Genomic DNA, 15594 nt, shown 5'->3' on the forward strand with positions numbered 1-15594 from the left:
ACTATTGCTTAATACTTACGTCTTCAGAGCCCGGCTTGAATAAGTAAAGAACAGACACCAGGGTTTCAGATAGACCAGGAAGGAGATAACACTGAACAATTTCGCATTCACTGAAAATCATTCAGTAGTGAACTGGATTTGGAAACAGTGGTAATTAGCTGGGAATCATGTTGAATAACAGAGTGGGAGAACAAAAAATGGGCTTGAGTTTCTCCACATCAGGCTTCACCAATTAAAAGAGTGCACAATGCACCCTGTCCTAATGGGGCTGGCACAGTTCCTTGTGCTCTCCTGGCAGAGCATGTCTCATCAACAGACCTGCACACCTCCCCTGCCTGCTCATAAGTGATGTCACAGCAGGATGTGCTGTGTCATCTGTTAAGTCATCTAGAGTCAATTGATCATGGAACGGCCTGGTTTGGAAAGGGACCTCAAGTATCATCAAGTTCCAACCCTCCTGCTGCAGGCAGGGTTGCCAACCCCTAGTTCAAGCACCAGATCAGACGGCCAAGCCCCCATCCAGTCTGGCCTTAAACACCTCCAGGGACATCCATGAACTCTGGGCAACCTGTTCCAGCACCACACCACTTTCTTGGTAAAAAGTTTCCCCAATGTCTAATCAAAATCTCCCTGACTTTAGTGTAAAGCAATTTCCCCTTGTCCTATCACTATCTACTGGTGTAAAAAGTTGATTTGCCTTATGTTTATAAACTCCCTTTCAATACTGGAAGGTCACAATTAAGTCTCCCCTCAGCCTTCTCTTTTCCAGGCTGAACATGCCCAGTTCCTTCAGACTTCAAAGGAGAGGTGCTCCAGCCCTTGGATCATCCTCATGATCCTCCTCTGGACCCTCTCCAAAAGCTCCACATCTTCCTTGTGCTGGTGGCCCCAGACTTGGATGCGGTACCCCAGCTGGGGCCTCATGAAGGCTGAATAGGGGCGGACAATCATGTCCCTTGGCCATCTCTCATCTGAAGGAACTCAGGATACCAATGCAAAAGTTTCTATCAAGGCAAACGCAGCAGCTTGGGCTGTTGCCAGGTTCACCACATGCTCATGGTTTGGTCCATATAGTTTGTGTCTACACATGTTAAAGGTGAAATGAATGTACTACCCTTTTTCATTGTTTTTACTCCACATTTGAATTACCTTATTAGGATGTGTTTTTTTAACACTAACAAGAGAACTCACTGCACTTAGATAGTCATGCAATCTTTTTGTCAATCAATCGGCCTTCTAATCTTGAGTCTGCAAACCTGCCTAAGATGTACTCCCACATTGGCACTCTCACACTGTTTGTATATTAATGAGCACTTTCGGCATAAGAAGGCAGAGTCTCAAACATAGCAAGTTACATGACTCTGGTTCCTAAAGCTTTTTTTTTAAACACTTATTTATGGGTGAGGTATAATTTACACCACCTTATGTATGGCTAGGCAGGTGGTTCACTGCGACTGCTGCTCTTGTATCAAATATGCTAGCATCATTACAGTGCCCACTTCTCTCCACCAATCATATTTTCACCTGTTCTCTCTCATCACAGGACTTGACTGAGAGCTGTCTGTGACAAGGACTGCATTTATTACCAGTATATTCACAGGACCTAATGCACTTCCTAATGGAAGTCCTGGAAAAAAATAAAGAATCATCTTAATTACTCCGAGTGAAAATCATAAAACATCCAGAATTCACTGGTCTAAGCATACTGAATTTGTTTACTTTTGTTCCTTTTTTCTTCCACAGTTACAAATGTCATCTAACTTACAATCTCAAGCAGTACAACTTCTAGCACTCCACCTAAGCCAGTGGTCAACAAGCGTGAAAATATAATCTACATCAAGGGAGCAGGTGGTATGCACAGGCACAGCTTTTCCAAAAGGCAGATAAGTCACTGCAGATCCCAGAGCTGCAAGTATACTCCAGGAGCACTGAAACTACCTGGAATTCTTTTTCTCTGCAACAAAATTGCTCAGATTGCTCAAGTTATGAGAAGTTTCCAGATTTATGCAAGTAGGAACAATTCAGAGAAGACTTTGGATTTAGGAAAAATAATTCCTTCAGGTGAACTTCCCCATATCCAGGCATGAGCAGGTACTGTCCAAAAGCCTATCAGCTGACAGGAAATAATGTATTTATTTCCTCAGCAAAATGCAGCTTCTTAATGAGTTTATTGTCTTATAAACAGTCGTTTAAACGTGAACTTTGATACAAAGACAATAACATCTTGCTTCTGAAAAATTTTTAACTGGGCCTGCTCAGCACCTACGATTACACAGGCAATTAGTCACAGAACATAGATTAAAGAATTTAAATTGCCACAGTCATTTACTTAATGCAGATATTTATCAAATAAGTATAACATTTGCCTACTCATTTTGATTGTATTTTTTAATCTTATTTGCACTGATGAAAGAAGTTTCACAAGATGGATGACAGACCCAGGCCCTAAAAGTGTAACTTTCTGCCATACTGAGTAGCTGATCAGAGAATAAGAACAAATATTGCCAACAAACAAATAGTAAAATCAAAAGATTCAATCACTGCTAAATCATGCAAAAATCACCATGTCCTACCAGGCTTCCTTCTCTTTGTAATAGACAGAGATCAGTGTTACACAAGAAGAGTCAGTAGAACTGACCAAACTGAAAGACATACGTAAAGAACCTGTCAGCCATTAATTCTGCATTCAAAAGAATAATAAGAGAATGTTCTTTTTTCAAATCAAGCAAACATCAGATTTTTCTTTAAACACTACATTTATATCATCCTTTCCCTTGCTTAGATAGTATATCCTTATGTAAAAGCCCAACTTTTCTTCTTTTGCAGGTGTTCTAGTTTTAACTGACAATATCATAACTCTATCAGGCAAAGTTATCCCCAAAAGCTCCCTGAAATTGTACAATTTATACTAGACAGTAGATACAGTCCCTGCACCGGGAGGAAAAAAAACAACAAACATCAACTATCTTCTGAAGTACCTTGCCAGGGTCAAGATCACTGGTACTCCACACTGGACCTTCTCTACGTCTTGTTGCTCAGAAGCTATGATTCTAACAGTACTGTGCTGTAAAAATCTGGACTAAATCTAGTAAAGAAGGAGATCATTTGTAAGTTATCTGTGGGTACATTCTGTCTTTGCTGTGTGGCTGAAACTCCCATTAACGCTAGCATGAGCTACACAGGCCTACTGATGGGTGAATTATACCCCTGAAAGAAAAGTGGTTTTTTGCTTGATGGATTTTCTTTGATGAACTTGTTGGCTACTGCACAGTCATGTGTATATGTTTAAGTATTTTTCTGTGTGTGTGCATGTGTATTTCTACAATGATGATGTCAGTTTGACTAAAAACGCAGATAAAGCATTTCTTAAGCCAAAATGGGCCAAAGCTAAATTTCCCCACATAAACTTTGGTTTGGCCCTTATTTATCCAAACCAGACAAAGTTTGACAGAAAAGGGGATCCAAATCAGTTATCCCAACAAAAAATAGAAGTTAGGGTCTTTCTTAAGTCTTACTTTATAGGAACCGCATGCACGACTTTCACTTTCTAGAAAGTGGTTTTCTCTTGAACACACATCAGAACCATTCATCATCGTATAATTGCAAGTTGTCAGTCAGGGCCGCACCCTTCATGCAGTGGCAGGCCGCCAACACATCTGTCAGAAAGACTCACAAGCTTCCGTGTGTTATTGTAATCCCCTACAAAAGGAACAAGTCCATTCATCTAGTCCACATTTTCCAAGTCAAATGACAACAGTAAACCCTGAGCCTGGAAAAATAATAGCCCTTTCGCTAAAAATGCCACCTTTATCAGCTGACCTCAGGCTAACTGCCAGAGAGCAAATATGAATTAGTTCTAATCACCATAAGTAACACATGGGCTTTAGGGACTGGGGTTCTGCACACCTGAAAGTGGAAAGATGAGACCTGTGCACACAACAGAGCGATCTCCAATACTGAAGCCATGTGTAAGACTAAATCTTTTCTGCAGATGCTCACTTCTTACACTCTAAACTTGACTGGGAAAAATTTCTCTGTCTCCCTTAATGTTTCTGTCCCCTTTTTTGGTTTCTTCTGTTACCTTTCTCCACTGCATAGAGATATCTAGTCCTTAAGTTTACACATTCTTTTCTCCTTCTCCGCTTTCATCTTCTGCCTAGAAGACACGTTTTGCTCAGACATGCTCTCAGGAAGTTGCCTGAGCCCAGTATAGATTCAGCGAAACTCAGGGCAATAGGATCAAGAGGCTTGGGCCAGTGAGTCCAAAGAAGACAGGATTTTGAAATCTTGTCTCCCAGAAGCCACGTTAAGGATTATTGTGAATAATTAAAGAGCTTTCAAAGAATGAAATATTTCTTCATACTGGGCTTCAGGGATTTCTTTCCAGAACATATGCATGCAAGAGTTTCAAATATTTTGGAGAGCAAACCGAAGCTCTACCTTTCTACTTCCCATCTCTTCCATTCTCTCTCTGGCAAAGTGTGACAGCTCAGCAGTCAGAAACATCAAGTGAAATGCATGCCACAGCTCTTTGAGGCAGCATCACTGCCACAGGAGTCCAGCAAGACTCTCAGAGCAGCTTTGCCTCAGCAGTGCGTCTGGGAATGGAGCCTAGCAGTCCTCTTTAGCCAGCCAGATCTTTGCACATGCTGAGCTACAAGAGGGGAAGCCACGAATCCTCTCTGACCTCCTTCCAACAATTTGCTTGCAGGAACTCTTGAAGGAGAAGGAGCAGTCAGTGTACATACCCAGCCATTTTGATTAGCCTCTCATTACAGGCAAAATGTATATTAAATATACAGACATATACAAACATACATTTCTGAAGCAATCTGAGGGCTGTATAACAGTTGGTTTGCTCCAAAATTTATTTCCAAAAACAAACAGAGAAAGCATTACTCGTCACTGACATAGTCAGAAGTAAATTATACTACCTCACTGCAGAAGATAAACATCTTAACAAATCAAATCTCAGTCATTCCACACACCTACGTACATAATCACTGATTTGGTTTTGTTGACTAATGCTAAGGAAAATCTAACAATTCTTGGGCTATCTGAAAAAGAAACCTCATAGTACTGTAATGCTACCATGCAAGCCTGCAGAAGCTGCAATAACTGCTAACTCCTGGATGACTACCTGGTCTGGCCCACTGCATTAGAATGAAAGGGGAATGAAGGAATAGCAGAGTTTATCACCACACTCCTGTGAACTAGACTGGTTTACAAAACATCAGTAGTGGAAAAATCAGCGTCACAATCTATTCATGCCTCAGTTTCTCAGATAGAAATAAGGTTTTATCTCACGTGGCTATTAAAGAACTTATGTCTTTTGAAATGTTGCAATACCAATAGATTCAATACTACCACTGATTTTTTTTCCCCAGCTATTATAACTTTTTCATAATTTTAAGTTTAGTTGAGAAAGCACTTCTAAATTTCCAACATGAATGAATACCAACCTTTATGAAATTAAATTTTGGGCTTGAGACATCATCAGGTGATAATAAGTAAACTACTGTAAAATGGGTACATCAAGACAAATGTATGCTTTCTCTTTTTTAGATATACATATGACACTAAATGCAACCCAAATATAAGCACAACATATGGTCAACAAGAAATAAATAAAAATGAAAAGCACTTTACAACTGCATGGCAAGTATCCAAACCAAATTTCAGGTAGCAGATGGCATGAATAGGATACATGTGAGAAACAGGCAATTTCAATTATCTCCGAATAGTTCATAAACAGGAAAATTTGGCAAACAACAATTTTTTAAAAAATGACTTGAAAAATAACATTGTGTAACAGCTAACAGAATTGAAAACACCACAATGCAAGGTTATTAAGCTCATTCTGACCATAATTTCATAATGAGTATTAAATGATTACACGTGACAGAAAAGAGGTGCCCCAAATACTCATGCTTGGAAAATGTAATAATTAATTATTCCAAGTGGGGCTCTGAATTTCATTTTAGTTATTTAGTTATTTAGTTATCCAAAAGTGGCCAATAGACAGTTCTTGCTCACTATTCCTAGTTTTTGCACAATGTAGAACTAGAAAGAAAACAAACCGAACAACAACAACAAAAAAAAACAACCACCAAAGCCATAGAACCCAGTTGTAGACATTCCTTTAAATGCTTATTCAGAAAGATGCTTCTGAATGGAATTTATCCAGCAATGTTCAGATTTGTCCATAGATGCCATGCAAAAAAAATAAAAAAATAAAAAAAAAATTGTTTTGAATCATACAGGGAAACAAGGTACAAAAAGAATTTATGTTCTTTTGTGACTCTCACTAAATCAGAATCTGGCCTTCATGAAATACTTTCTTCTTTCTAATTCATCTTTTGGAAAATTCAACTGTATCTGCCCAATGTCTGAAAATTCAAAATTTGATTAATTAGAATAGAGGCTAATTTCTTAAACATTTGATTGTGATACTTCAAAAAGCTGTCTAGATTCAGGCAGGCAAATCACCTAGGAATCAATTAATCCTACACTGTACTATTGTTTCCATACTGTCTTCCCTAATTCTCTTTTCCACATAAGAACTGTGTCAGACAAAGATCTAGTAGCTCAAATCCTCGAGGTTATTCAGATATCTAAATAAGATTTAAGTGTCTAATTGCCATTAGTGTAACAGGGAGTTAGACAGCTAAACAATAGTTTGGGTGTCTTTATTCTCCCAAGATGTAAGCTTTTCTGTTACTGAAGCTCTCAAAAAAAACCAAACCAAAACAACAACAACAAAAAAAAAATACCAACCAAAAACCAAAAATCACTCTCAACCATTCAATTCTTAAGCTACATTAATGACAAAACTGAATAAAATGAAGAGAAAAATAAAAAATTGCTTACATAAATATAGACAGAACAAAAAGTAGGGTGTTTTTTGTTTGTTTGTTTTTTCACTGAAATATGCACAGGTTTGCATTTATCAGGTTTGTTCTTATCAGAGAAGACAGGATCCCCAAATATGAGGAAAAGAACCAGTATTGACCAGTGTGACTCCAGAAACATTTAATGAGATTTGAAGAACCTTGTATCCAGTTCAAACGATAAATATTTCTCTTTTTTTCATGCTAATAAAGAGAATTTGATCCTTGTTTAAACTGAAGGTTGTTCAGAAGGCATTATCAACAACACCTTCAGCCTGGTGTAATAGAGGCACAGGAAAACCAACAGATGCTTTTGGGTCTCTGAAAGAAAAGCTAGTCTGCCTTTTCATAACTGTCATTTGAAAGAGGGAAAGTGTAGTATAATGACAGCTGGGTTTTACTGCCCAGATGAATTGGAATAATACATAGAACTCCTGTATTTCATGTACACTGAACATTCACAAAACTTATTTATACATCTGTGCGCTTATAGCTGGATACAGAGACATACACAATTGGAGCATTCAAAGAACTGTCAGAAAATTTAGGTACAGTGCTTGAATCAAAACACACCTCAGTTTTAGAGCTGCTGGGCCCAGCAGTTTGGAAAGTTGAGGTTTTATCTGTAAAGTTGAATGTATCTGAAAAAATCATTCCCTGTACATTTCAAGTTAGACATCCAGAGTCAGTCAGTAGCCACAACTCATCGCTTGGGTCACTAGAAAGTATGTTCTCAGTATATGCAACTACAAGGTCAAGACACTACGAGCCAAATATCGATTCCACCAGAAAAAAAAAAAAATTAAAAAAATGTGGTTCTATAATATATTTCACACAAAGCAATACAGGAGCTAGCGGCTGCAAGTGTGTTTTCAGGATTTAGATCCTCCTTGGGGGTAGTCAGCTATTTTTTTGCGGGACCTCAACCCTTTCACGTCAGACTGCAGACAGCCCCCTCAAAGTCTCTGCTGCTACTGCATCTCACAAAGCCCATGCTGCACCTCCTTTCCTGCAAGCTTGGGATACAAAAAAAAAAAGCCACTAAGAAGATGTCAAAATTGTCAGCAACCACCCCATCAAGCAGGGATCTCTTGAACCCATGAGCCCTGCCTATCCTAGCTAAGTGCAAGTAAGGGTGTAGTAATCAGCAGCAAGTCTGCAAAGTTCACAAAGCTCCATGTGGCTACTCACTTCAAAATGAATGTGGTTCTGATTTCAGAGCGGTTATGAAGCAGAAGTTCTGCAGGCTTGGGTTAGCATCATTTTTCTTTCCCCACTTGTCCACCAACTGACAGTCTTGTGTAAGAACAACTACCACTCACGGCTGTTCCATGCCTCAGCACAAGAGAGACCGCTTGGCTTTGTAAAAGAAAGATCTTACATAGGAATGTAAAATATATACATATTATTTAAAAAAAAAAAAAAAAAAAAGGCACTACTTTCTAGAATTTCAAAGTGCAGGATAAAATTTTAGCTTAATACAAATTAAATGGATCCTAGTGGCCCAGCTACTGTTTTCAAACCAGTAAATCAGTATGTATAATGTCAGCAACCGATAAAGCAAAACATATGCTCTGCCTCACTAATGGCATAAAGAACATTCTGTGATTGTGTTTTGGTCAAAGCCAAAAACTGCTGGTTAAAATAAGATTTCAGAAACATTAATTTTCAATAGAATGCAAACTGATTTATCTTCTATTAAAATCTATGAGATTACTTATAGTTTGAAAAGACTTCCATAATGGTTTCTGCACAGGACCTGTCAAATGATATTTCTTAGCCCATAACAGTCATCTATCTCTTGGCTAATAAACCTTCCCACAGTATATTTTAGATGAATATGCAAGCCACTGTGTTTGAAGTTACAGCTTCTTTTATCATGCCATAGATGTTCTCTACAGTCAGTAAGTGGCGCACTCCCTTGGAACAAATGGATCAGTTTTCTTTCTTTGAAAAGAATACTAGATGCCAAGGCAATGAAATACCAAATACTCTATGTGACTGCAGAAACGTGCTGCATATCATACCGAGCACGACACTAGAATAGAACTGTGTGACAACTGCTGGGCTTCCTCTTTTCTCATATGTTTACCAAAAAGCAAGTCATTCCATTTGCCAGAAAGTTGAACTCTCTTTCAAGCACCCAAAAGACTTTGAGAGAACAGTTTCTCTGAAGGGTTCCCATTTTTCTTAGCGCCAAGAATTTTAATAAATGACATCTTTTGTGCCTAAATAAAAGCTGTTTAATGCTAGGGTCATTTGAAAATCTGGTCCATTGGAATTATCTCAGCAGTCCAATTGGGAACTTCAATATGGCACATTTATTCATTAATTTTTCACCTTGCACATAACAGTGTGTTATTTAAGCAAGAACTACTAGACTGACCCCACGAACTTTAAACTTTACTGTTCCAAATTGTGACCAACACGATTTTAGGGAAGCAGAAAATTTCAGCATCTTGGAGTTCAAATAAATGGTTTCATGAAAGGGTCAGCTGGAAGTACACAGCATGCAGTGGCAGACAAGATTAAAATGCAATCACATACGAAAACGCCACAACTTGAAAGAAATCATGCATTCTTGAAAAGATACTTAATACTAATAAATGACATACTTTTACTTGAGTTTCGATCATCTATCCTCATGACTCATTATGTATTTGAGTACATCAATTATATCATAAATAATTTATATCATTACAATATTCTGTGATTTAATCCATTTAAAACTGCTTTAGACAGATGAGGGTCTTTCATGCCTTACACACCTCAACAGACCAGCACCCTAGAAGTGCAAAAAATCCATCTTATTCAATAGCATTGACACTTATAAATAAATTCATTCAGAAGATACTAAGCATACATCAAATTCTAGTAAGTGCCAGCATCTCCAAATTACAGAGAAGGAACCAGAAGCAGAAAGGGTAACTTACACCTTTGCCCAAACTCAAAGCAAGTCACTAAAACCACTGTGCTTCTCTCCAGACTCTCAGCCAACTCCTGGTATATAGAGAACCCAACAAAAAACAGAGCCTGTAGGAAACATTGTCTTGACATACAGGATGATCACAAACACTGGAAGGCTGGTTGACATTTTCAAAGCTGCAAAGGGAATTTGGATGCAGCCAATTCTCATTAACTTTAATGGGAATTGGGCATCCAAATCTCTTAGGCAGTTTTGTAAATCCCACCACAAACGACCATTTAGGTGCTGAGCATTAAATAGTATTGCCTGCCAAGCACCTTTATCGTGGGGAGTTATGTAAAATGAAACTCCATTGTTTTCTTCCTTGTCAAATCCTATGTGAACTAACTGAAGTGTCTCGCTCCTGGCTTCCAGGGAAGCAATTTTTCAAGTCACTTGCAAGGTGCAGTACAAATGGTTTCTTTAGAGCATCACCAGGAAAGACAGGACAAAGAGAGCACAGAGGAAAACAATCACGGCCAAGAGATAAAAAGTAAATCCACTCTAAGTTGGTATTTGTGAGCAAATTCTTTTGAAATACATGAGCTTTTCATTTCTCTCTTAGTAGAAATATTTGGTATTATTAAAGGGCTATATTTCTCACCTATTCATCTTTTTTACTTTCTATATGCCCATCTTTCTGACTAACACCTTGGCATTCAAACAAGTACTACACTCAAAAATTAAAAAAAAATAAAACCTGTATAAATGACAGAGTGTTCAACCATGAACACATTGTCTTTTATGAATATTATAATCACAGAATCAATAAGCCTACAAAGAAAAAACAGGACACAAAACGTGTTTTGTCATTTCTGACGAAGTTATAAAAACAACAGACATTCAATATGCCAAGTGTTCTTCAATCCTTCATAATCATAGCCTTATTGAAGTGAGGACAAAAAGGGTCTAATTGCATAGGAGCAATCTCAATGTAATAGGTTATACACCCAGGCACTGCTGCACAATACAACAAAAACAACGTTCCCTGTGTATAGCAGAATGTCATCTCTCATTTTCAGGCAATTACCTTCTTTCTTGTCAACAGTTTTAATAACCTCCATCATCTCTAAAAGACTTTTGCTTCAGTTAAATAATTTTCAGCTTTTTAATATGCAAATGTGCTTGTTCATATGCATGGGTGAAGTGGCGCTGCTACTTGAAATGTGTCAGTACATTGTGGAGCACCTGCACCTCGGGGAAGCTTGATTTAATTGACACCTAATACTATTCATTATTCCACTTAGTGAGCAACTCCTATTAGTCACCTGTAGGTTTTCCTATAAGCAGTGCTTTGGCCACCAATGAAAATATGAATATTTCTATAAATAGAATGGCCATATTTAGTAAAGGGGGTTCACTACTGGTAAGCGTGGAACATCATCTCATGGACAATATTTCTTAGGAATCCCCCTCCCTTCTTCCCCTGAAAAACTTTTCCTGACTACAATGGAAGACAAGAGTAACTCCTATTTGGAAAATATTTCTTAGGATAAATATTGATACTTTAAGTCTCAAACTGTATTAAAAGAACATTGTCTTAACTCTGCAAAAGAGTACAGGGGAAAAAGGACTCGAGGTGGGTGGTTTTTATTAATGTAGCTACTCGTTTCCTTAGAGTGTGATCTGAGCTGGAGGATTTTTACATGATCTGAATGTAATCACTGGCTGTGCAAAGACATGCAGAATATGTGTTATTAATTGAATATTCCCATAATAAATATTTACTGTTATAGTTTAGTTTAACCTTATCCAGCTAATAGCCAATTTTGCTCAATTGTGAAGCATGTGCAACAAAGATCATTAAATTGCCACATGAAATAATTACATTGAGTATGGGATTCTCGGTCTTTACTGATATGAATGTGATAAATATATGCTATAAATGGATACAGTTTAAGACTCTCATTGTTCTTTTATTACTGTATTACAACTCAGGCATAGTGCGCCGTATGTGCTGAGCTGATGATATCGGGGCTGTTTCTTTACCACATGGTCTGTAACCTTATTGTTCAGGCCACATTTCTTTCCAGCATTAATGCATTTGTTAGTCCCAGAAGGCTTAAACTACAGATGTTTAACATCCTGCTTATGGACAGATCATCTGGAATATGAACTGAGAAATCTATACGACTTATTAGTATATGTTATGAGTGTAACAGAGATTTAATAGTCTGTTCAAACTAGATTAGTGAAACCATTTCTTACAAAAAATGCAACTTCTTAAAATAGGCACATGTAGAAATGAAAAATTAAGACATTCTTTTGACTAAAATATGATTTTTATCTGAAGAATTTGGCACTAATTAATGCTGTTTACATAATAGTGCATGTAACATTAATTACAGCTTTCAGAATGTTAACTGCAAACCTTTTTATTTTTTTTCTGTGCACACAGATTTACCAGTATGGTAGAAATCAAAGCCCTTTTGAGGGTTTTTCTGCAGTGCATTCAAAGTAATCATAAATCAAGCCTAGAATTCAAAGACAGTTAAGGACAGAAGAAGTAAAAAAGACTGAGTAATGCTAACCCAGAACTCCAATCATTTTTTAAACTAAGTGGGGAGAACATTGGTCAACTAGGCGATTGTTGGTATCCCCCAAAATATAATCTCCAAGCTGAAGAATGGCAGCTGGCAGAACAGCTGGTGAATAGGATTAATGTCAGAAGAAAGAAATAAAACTCAACATATGTCCAAGCCTGCGGTGCTGGGACTGAGCATGATTGTACCCCGACGGATACCATGTGTACAGCTGGAAAGTGCCACTGTGCCATGCTTCTCTACCCCACAAGGTCATTTCTAAGAAGTACGGCTAATATCGAAACACTGAACCAAACTTTTCCTTGAGAACTCTGAGTGATTAAGAAAGGAACAAGCAAGCTTCATCATGCAGATATTCCAGGCTATTTTAGCCCAGTCTGCGTGTGCTTTTTTGTGGTGTTTTGTGTGCTTTGTTGTTTTTTTTTTTAACAGTACAATCTCAACTAAAAAAGCAGATTAGTATTAAAACTGACAGATTGCACTACTGTAAATATAATTTTAAAGCTATTTAAACCTTTTAATCTCCTCTCATTCAGATTTCCATGCGCATTTATGATTTAAACAAGAAACAAGAAACAACAGCACAAGTTTGATAAAGTAAATAATTCCACATTACTTATTTTACTGAAAATAAATTTTGATTATTTGATTAGCCAGAACATGCCTAAGAAATATTGGAAATGGGAAAAAAAATGACTCTGGTCTTAAGTCATATTTATATTTTGAATTTTTTTTTTTTTGCTATTAAAGATATTTCAACTCATGTTTTAGCATGCTCCTATTTTATTTTTATTTTTTAAACTGTAACAGCACAGTTGTGGAATTGGTTACATGAAGAACAGTAAACATATTAAAATTCCTAACTGGTGAGAATGGCCCAAGTATTTTTAGAGGTTTGAAAAGAAAAAAATTCATTTCAGTCTCCATTTTTTCACCAGGGGCACGAAACTGATCCCATCAGCTAGATACATGAGCTCACATTTAATCAGATTCTACAGTGCAATTGTTTGCAGTAAAAAAGAGCACAAATGGTTAACATAAATTGTGTTTTTTGCCTAATGACTTTTTCAAATACAGTGATCTGGGGTTCTTTGTATTCTGAATGGGGGGGGGAAGGAATGCATATTCTCAAATCCATGTAACTTTTGAAAAATACTGGCTTCATCTATAGCCTCTTAAAGGTAGAAACATCTGCTTGATGAAAATGCAAAAATTATTCACCTTATCTCTTTTTTATTATCACCTTTTCTTTATTTCCTCACTTCCTCACTTCTATTTTTTTTTCTTTTCATCTTTTTTTTTATTTTATTTTATTATTATTTTTTAACTTCTCTTTTTTCCCTTTTCCTTTCTGACAACACAGCAGGAAACAGGGTCGAATAATATCACACATGCTTTTAACAGAGGAAAAGACACAGGCATCTCAAAGGATGCAAGCACACAATGCTACCTTGGTACCTGAAAATGGAGTATCCAACTGGTGCTCCATCTGTCAGCTGCATGGCAGCAACAAGTAGCCAGAGGTAATATTTAATTTCTCCTAGTAAGTTGACTTAGTGTGACCAAGGAGAGTTATTGTATTGTTGGGCACTTAAAGAAAATAATCCAAGAAACTGCAGTCAACCATATTGACTTTCTCAGCTTAGTAAGATATTTTTCTAACTTGCAGAAAGACACAAAAAAAATAGTACAGAGCACAAAAGAGGTTTTACTTGAGCCATTATGAAATCTGTAAACTCCAATGGCCACAACTGTTACCAACTTGTATGGTGTAACTACAAACAGAATTGCCTCTGAAGCCCTTTTTTATTTATCAGGAGCTCATGTAATGAACACATAATTTGAGACAGAATGGTATGTTTCAGACAAAACTAGAGACCTTCTATTCTTTAAGCAGATTTAATCATGATAAAACCCCACTGGTGGCCTCATTTTGCGCAAGCTACAGCAGTATGAGCTGAGATAATTTGTATCTAAGACTTCTCTAAAGAGTCCAGTCTCTTAACAAAAGTACTTCAATATCTGAAATGTCTTCATAGTCTAGTTTGTGTTTATTTGGAAAAACCTACCCATTTTCCAAAGTTTCCCCCACCCATTTTTCACAAGGTCACTAAGGAAAGCAGAAAACTAACTTGATACAGGGATAGTAAACACCTACTCCCTTAGTAGCTATGAAGTTTTAATTTCTCAGCACGCACATATCTGCATTTCTAAGAAGCACACAACTTCTACAGCATGACTTTGGTATTTCTTTCAAGACAGACTTGTATGTTAAGTTTTACATGCTAAAACAAGTAAATTTTATTTATTTTTCATCACGTAAAATTATTCCATTCTATTTTAAGGCAGTCCTGCTTGTAAATAAAAATTCCCAGCAGTACTCCTGATATGTCATTCTGTACTGGCAAAAATGTTTTTGTTTGCACTCACATAAAAGGGAAAGAAAAGCACATTGCTTATTAATAACTGCTGAATTGTTTAAGAGGATTTTTAAGATACAAGTTAAAAGAATTTCATAATTTCAATTTCTCCTTTTCATTTAATAGTAGACATTCATTAGGACCCACACACTGTAATAAATTATAATAATTTCAAACAAGAATTAAATTACTAGGTACCTAGTGAAAGAGCCATTTTTTCTTAGGTACCCTGTAATCTAACTGTCAGATTTAAAATCTATTCCCAATCAACTCTTCACAACATTCACATTTATTCATCTATGCTAAATTAATAAAAGGTGTGAATAATACTGACAAAATTGATCATTATTGTTCATGTAGATTTAGAAAATTATAAGGTAATGTAAAATATAAAAGGAATTGAGGGAAACTATTACACTTCTTATAAATAAATTCATCCTATGCTATATATATATATATATATATATTTATTTTTTTCTTAATCAGGAAAAATCTTTAACAAGAATTTATTTCTACTGACTTGCAAAGCTGTCTAATAAATTGCACATATATAAGATGACTTCTTTTTGTTATTATTTCAAAAACTATCAGAAATTGATGATGGCTATAATGCAATGTGAGAGTTCATCCAAAATTGTAGACAGTAACACTGGAATACCAGGAGCACTATGCAAATTCAGCCTGAGCGCAGACTTTCTATAGCTTTATCCTAGGGTATGCTGAGCACCTTCCCAGAGGTCCTTAGTGAGCCTGGGCCTGGGAGATGCCAAAGTAAA

The 15594-nt window shown here is 36.8% G+C and overlaps 1 protein-coding gene and 1 long non-coding RNA gene across 2 annotated transcripts in view; one reads left to right on the forward strand and one right to left on the reverse strand.

Moving 5' to 3' along the window:
- The window catches only part of SOX6 (SRY-box transcription factor 6), a 399666-nt gene that overhangs the window by 178177 nt on the left and 205895 nt on the right, over positions 1 to 15594 (reverse strand). The window lies entirely within an intron of this gene.
- Positions 2005 to 3115, forward strand: LOC107314638. Its single transcript, XR_004307304.1, has 2 exons — positions 2005 to 2091; positions 2827 to 3115. It is a non-coding gene; the product is annotated as an uncharacterized LOC107314638 (long non-coding RNA).

This window comes from Coturnix japonica, chromosome 5 (genome assembly GCF_001577835.2).
Source record: "Coturnix japonica isolate 7356 chromosome 5, Coturnix japonica 2.1, whole genome shotgun sequence".
In the NCBI taxonomy this organism is placed as follows: Eukaryota; Metazoa; Chordata; class Aves; order Galliformes; family Phasianidae; genus Coturnix; species Coturnix japonica.